At 57.5% G+C, this 6,565-nt stretch overlaps 1 pseudogene; it reads left to right on the top strand.

Annotated features, from left to right (window-relative positions):
* The first annotated feature begins 5,223 nt into the window (after positions 1-5,223).
* LOC125507086 lies at positions 5,224-6,188 on the top strand (annotated as a pseudogene).
* The last annotated feature ends 377 nt before the right edge of the window (positions 6,189-6,565 follow it).

Below are 6,565 nucleotides of genomic sequence, written 5' to 3'. Positions count from 1 at the left end.
ACGAGGGTCCGTGACGACGAGTGATGTCTGCAATCACCGCTGTGTATGTCAATCAGCAACTCCCTTCCTTGATCGCTGGAGATGCAGCGCAGCGTGACATCGTTCGGTTGTTTCCTGTATAACTCGCCGTCTTGGATACAGTATGACGTGGCCTGCCGGGCCATGCGCTCTGCGTCCTCTTCCTTCTCCGGCAGCATCCCGTGCATCAGGTACTCCTTGAATTCCTTGATCCAGCACTCCTCCTGGGGCTCGAGCGCCAAGAGCAGCCGAGCTCCTGAGGTCGGGCCACAGGCTGGGGCTCCCATGGCCAGGGGCTGTGGGAGTTCCTCCCGAGGCTGAGTCATGCTTGAAAGATGTGGCGAAGCTGATGGCTTGAAGAGCCGCTCTTCAAAGACGATGGGCTCTTGCGCTTGCCGCTTGGATGCTCTCCTGGCGATGTCATTGGCTTCCTTGTTGGTGCCCCGGGGCACGTGCTGCAGCTCCAGGCCCGAGAACTACTTTTCCATCTTGTGCACCTCCGCGAGGTAGGCCTCCATGTGCTTGTCCTTCGGCTCGTACACCTTGTTGGAGAAGATGACGAGGAGCTGTGAGTTGCCTTTGACGGTGAGGCGCTTCACCCCTAGAGCCGCCGCAGCCCTCAGGCCAGCTATGAGGCCTTCGTATTATGCGATGTTGTTGCAGACCTTCTCGCCGTGCTGAAAACAGAGTTGCACGGCGTAGTAGAGCTTGTCCTGAGTGGGCGAGATGAGCACTGCTCCAGCCCCCGCGCCCTGATGCGCAAAGGCGCCATCGAAATACATGACCCAGCCGTCTGGTGCCTCGCTTCCTGGGGAGGTGGACCGGTCTTCTCCTTCCTCAAGAGCCGGGGGATCTGTCCATTCTGCCACAAAATCGACGAGCGCGGCTCCCTTGATGATCCTGGTAGTGTTGAACTCCAACTAGATTGCTTGCAACTCGATGTTCCACTGAGCAACCCTTCCGGCTGAGTTAGGGCTCCTGAGCACCCTCTCCAATGGGTAGGCTGAGATGACCTTGATGGGGTGGCCCTGGAAGTAGTGCTGCAGCTTGCGCGAGGCCACCAAGAGTGCGAGCAGGAGCTTTTGCGGCTTGGGGTAGCGCGCCCTCGCGTCCCATAGTACGGTGCTGACGAAGTACACCGGGTGCTCGACGAGGGCTGGCACACCGTCGAGGCTCGGGTCCCGCGGAGATTGTGGCATATCCTGAGGTGGTGGGTTTCCTGAGACCTGACCGTCCTCAGGAGCTTCTGTGATGTGTTTCCCTGTTGAGCTTGGTCTCACACCGCTGATGGCTTTGCCGCGCCTTCCCGACCCCACGCTGCATCAGCTCTGGCTTGGCGCGGCACACCCTTGTCTTAGCGCTCCTCCTGAACTGCTACCAGCGCCGCGCTGGCGGAGTACGGGGTGGCAGCGAGGTAGAGCACCAGAGGCTCGAGAGGCCGCGATGCCACCATCACCGGGGGGGCTGGTGAGGTACTTCTTGAGGTCTTGGAAGGCCCGGTCGGCCTCCGGGGTCCACTCGAACGGGCCCTTCTTCTTCATGAGCTTAAAGAAGGGTAAGGCGCGCTCGCCTAGCTTGGAGATGAAACACCCTAATGCGGTCACCCGCCCTGCTAGCTTTTGCATTTCCTTGAGGGTCTGCAGTGGGCTCATGTCTTCGATGGCCTTGATCTTCTCCAAGTTCGCCTCGATCCCTCTATGGGATATGAGGAACCCCAGTAGCTTGCCGGAGGGGACGCCAAACACGCACTTCTCCGGGTTAAGCCTCAAAGTCACTTGGCGCAAGTTCTTGAAGGTCTCCTCTAGGTCTTGAATCAACGTCCTCGCCTCGCGAGATTTGACCACTATGTCATCAACGTAGGCCTCTATGTTTCTGCTGAGCTGCCACCCCAAGGCGATTTGCATCAACCGTTGAAAGGTTGCGCCCGCGTTGCGCAGCCCGAAGGGCATGCAGGTATAGCAGTACACCCCGCATGGTGTCCGGAAGGCTGTCTTCTCCACATCCTCTACCGCCATCTTGATTTGGTGGTATCCTGAGAATGCATCCAGGAAACATAGCAAGTCGCACTCGGCGGTGGAGTCGACGATTCGGTCGATGCGTGGAATCGGGAACAGATCTTGGGGACACGCTTTGTTAAGGTTGGTGAAGTCGACGCACATCCGTTCCTTCCCGCCTTTCTTCGGTACTACGACGGGGTTCGCCAGCCATTCGAGGTATCGAACTTCTCGGATGGTACCTGCCGCCTCCAGCTTGCGTGTCTCTTGGACGATGAAGGCCTACTTCTCAGTGGACTGCCATCTTGCTCGCTGCTTCACGGGGCGTACGTTGGGGCACACCCTTAGATGATGCTGGATTACCTCTCTCGGGACCCCTACCAGCTGATTGGACTCCCACGCGAATATCTCCTTGTTCGCGTGCAAGAACCTCACCAGAGCTTCTTCTTGTCCTGGGTCAAGGCCGGTTCCTATGGTGAAGGTGGCTCTTGAAGACCCGTCCTCGTCGACCGGCACCTGCTTGGTCTCCGCCTTGTCCTGAGTGAAGAGATGCTTCTTCTTGGTGGGCGCGGTTTCCTTGGCCTCGGGCATACCGATGCCGGTTGGCTGTGCTGCCGCCGCGGTCTTGAAGGCGAGCCTGAGTGCCGCCACGGCCTCCTTAGTATCCCCCTTGATGGTGAGGACGCCCTTGCTCTCTGGCATCTTCATGAGGTTGTAGGCCGGCTGAGTCGCCGCCATGAACTGAGCGAGAGCCGGGTACCCGAGGATGGCATTGTACGGGAGACTGATGCGGGCGATGTCAAAGTCCACTAGCTCGGTGCGATAGTTGTCTCGCGTGCCAAAGGTGACGGGGAGGTGGATCTGCCCCAGAGAGTGGGCAGCTCCAGCACCCACTCCTGTGAAGGGCTTGCTGAGGCCGAGCCGTTCGAGCGGCACATGAAGAAGGCTGAAGGCTTCTACGGAGAGCAAGTTGAGGCTGGCGCCGCCGTCGATGAGGGTCTTGGTGAAGGCCACGTTGCAGATGGTGGGCGTGCAGAGCATCGGGAGCATCCCGGAGCCGGCGGTGGAGCCGGGGTGGTCTTCCGAGCCGAAGGTGAGGTCGGCCTCCGGCGCAGCCCCTGGGCGCTTGAAGGCTGCCCCAATCTAACGGAAGAAAGGTTTGGCATGGCGATCTGAAGGCTGTGCTTGGGAGCCACCCAGCAGTGCCGTACTACGTGGTGCGCCGGCACCACGTAGCGCGCGGTGAAGAGGTTGCGGAGTCCCCCCCCCCCCCAGGATGCCATCGTGGATCCCGGGAGGTTGAGCAGCCAGGCACGCGGCTCGCCGGCGAGGGCCATGGGAAACCAGTTGGCCATGATCTTGTCGTCGCCTCCGGCCTCGAGGACGGCCTCCTCGTACGCCAGCAGGAACGGCGCCGGGTCTGCCGCGCCGTCGTAACGCGGCGGCATCTCCAGCCTAAACTTGGTCGGCCACTGCACTCGCCACAGAGCGGGGGCCAGGGCTCGGTACCCAGACTCCCTGCCGCTGGTGTTGGCCGCAGAGGTTGGCGGCGGGGCACCTACCATGGGAGCATAGTGCGGCGGTACGGGGCGCTGGTTGGTGGAGAGAAGCCCCGGCACACCCCTACCTGGCGCGCCAAATGTCGGATGTGGGGTTCTGGCAAACCCTTAAGGTTCGAACACTGGGGTGCACGCGAAGTCTTTTCCTCCCACCAATCTACACCCTAGCTTGCTAAGATCTCACGACAAACTCGACGAACTCGCAACACAGAAAGACGCAAGATTTATACTGATTCGGGCCACCGTTGTGGTGTAATACCCTACTCTAGTGTGGTGGTGGTGGATTGCCTTTAGGGCTGATGAAGAACAGTTACAGGGGAAGAACAACCTCCTGAGGTTGAGGTGTTCTTGAGCTCGGTGAGCTTGTGTGTGTGAGGATGGTCTAAATGATCCGTCCCCTACTAAGATGGTGGCTAGTCCTATTTATATTGGCCCTGGTCCTCTTCCCAAATATCGAGCGGGAAGGGAGCCAACACTGGCAGGCCAATTTGAAGGGGGACAGCTAGTACAAGCTATCCTGACAAAAGTGATCTTCGCCTGCAAAAGACTCTGGCGGTGATGCTGTCTTGGGCTCCACGATGACCTCCGTCTTGCCGTCCTCCTGGTATTGGTCTCGTTGCACCAATATAGCAACCTTTGTCTGATACCTCGGTACTCTTCGCCTGCGCTGGCCTCCTTGCACCAAAGAGGAAATAAGGACGATGTGCGCGCTGGCGCCGGCCTGGTGTCGCGCGTCATGGCTCAGGTCACGAGGATCTCGTGAGGTTTGCCCCGCCTTGATATATCCGCTCCTCGTGAGCCTGCCTGGCTAGGCCAGTCGCGAGGAGGCCTTGCGTCGTCCGGCTCGCGAGGTTTGGACCCTCGCGAGGGTCTTGGGTGCTTTGTTGGTGATGATGGGCCATACGGCCTGCTGGCCCAGCCACGCCGCGGGCTGCAGGCAGGCAAGTCTGAAGACCCCCGTTCTTAGGACGCCGACAAAACTTTGTGGATATGTGGTGGCCACCATTTCTGATTATTTTCATAGATTTTCATATCAACTTCGATGGCCTAGGTACAAGAGTAGATGGACGTGGGAGGTGCTATAAGCCGCTCGTGGGCAGTGCTTGTTAATATATTTCCACGTATGTAGAAATGTCAATGTATTTTTTATCATGTTGTTGCGAGGAAAATGTGGTAAAAAATCCATGTATAACTTCTAAATATAAGTCTTTTAGGACATTTTAAATGGACTACAATAAACGGATGTATGTAGACATATTTTAAAATGTATATTTACTCATTTTGCTTCGTATCCAGTCACTTGTTGGAATCTCTATAAAGACTTATATTTGGGAAGAGAGGGAGTAAAAAACAGTGCACCTGTATGGAAAAATATTCATGCATTTGATAATAGTTGTTGTCTATGTTAGAATATATAAGTTCATGTTATTTTGGGGAAGAATATAAGCTCATGTGTGTTAGAATGTGTATTCAAGCAAACCCAAACATGAAAACCAGCAAATGGGCCTGGGCCAGATCGGCCGATTTCGACTCAACGACCGTCATGTAAGCCTAGCCCGCTCCCCACAGACTCAACGACCGTCAAGAAACCAAGAAAGCAAACCGAGATACCAACCTCCGCCGCCACCAACGCCGTAGGAACCACCGTGGCCATGGCGAAGAACCATCTCCGGCCGCAGCCGCTGCCCCCCCCCCCCCCCCCCCCCCCCGGCGTCTACTTCAGCCCGACGTCGGAGGAGAGCATGGGGTTCCTCAACCGTTGGATCGCCGGCGACAAGAAGATGCCTGACGCCCGGGGGTACATCTTCTTCGACGACGTCTACGGTCTACCGCGCCGACCCCCACGTGCTCACGTGGGAGTACACGCCGTCGAGCAGCCGCGCGGGCGAACACACGTGGTGGTTCCTCAGCGAGACCAGGTTCCAGAGCCCAGATCGCGGGCGGGGGCATCAGCAAGCGCGCCGACCGCAGCGTCACCACCGGCGGTTACTGGGTGGTGGAGGAGAGAAACAAGAAGAAGCTGCGCGGCGAGTCCGGGTTCGAGAACGGCTTCGGGTTCTACTGCGACTCGTCCCGGAAGGAGAAGACGCCGTGGCTCATGCAGGAATTCACCACCGCCAAGGCCGGCGTCGCCTGCAAGAAGGGCTTCCCCGCGCTCGGCAGGGTCTACGTCACACCGCGCGCCACCGTCGACGAGTTGAGGGAAATCTACGGGGAGGACGGCGTGCCAGTGCAGCCCGACGGGAAGAAGAAGCCTGTCCGAGCCAAGGTCCCGGCAGCGCATCTGAAGGCCATCGCCGCGCTGCTGCCGCCGCCGGCCCTTCGTCGTGCTGGCCAAGGTCATGTCGCGCTGCCTCCGCCTCCGCCACCGCCGCCGGGGCAGAACTTCATGGGGGGGCGCATCGCCCACGAACGTTATTGGTGGCCGGTACCAGCGGGCAGCGGCAAGGGCAGTTCTTGGAGGCGGGCGCTCCTGGCCAGCAGCATGGGGGATTCTTGGAGGCCGGTACGCCGGTGCCTCCGCCTGCACCGCCAGGCCTCCTTGCCGAGACCGGAGAGGACGCGCCGTCACATACTTGATCTTGATGACTTCGCGAACTTAAACAAGGGTGGTTGATTTGATTACAGCGATCAACAACGTCATAGCGAGTTTGGGGGGATTAATTGTGACTATGAGAGGGGTCGATTCATCTGCTTTAGATGATTCTTCGAATACTAGTTGTACGTACTTTCTAGTTTGGGGATTAATTTCGGTAGGGTTCTTGTGTTGTTAGCAGCCAACAGATTAATTTTTGTACTAGCTAAACATGTGATGTATAGTTGGACTGCTTGTAGTTATCGCGTGGTTGCTTTACAAGTTACAAGAATGTTTGTATGTAACATTTGCAACATGGAAGAAATGTTTGATTGGACCCTGATAAGACACACGAAGACATGACAACTTCGAACATTTTTTATGACAAATTTAGTGACATGAGGATGATAACTTTAATT

Source organism: Triticum urartu, chromosome 5 (assembly GCF_003073215.2).
Source record: "Triticum urartu cultivar G1812 chromosome 5, Tu2.1, whole genome shotgun sequence".
Classification (NCBI taxonomy): domain Eukaryota; kingdom Viridiplantae; phylum Streptophyta; class Magnoliopsida; order Poales; family Poaceae; genus Triticum; species Triticum urartu.
The sequence above is the reverse complement of the archived record's forward strand: the minus strand, read 5'-3'. Positions and strand labels throughout refer to the sequence as shown.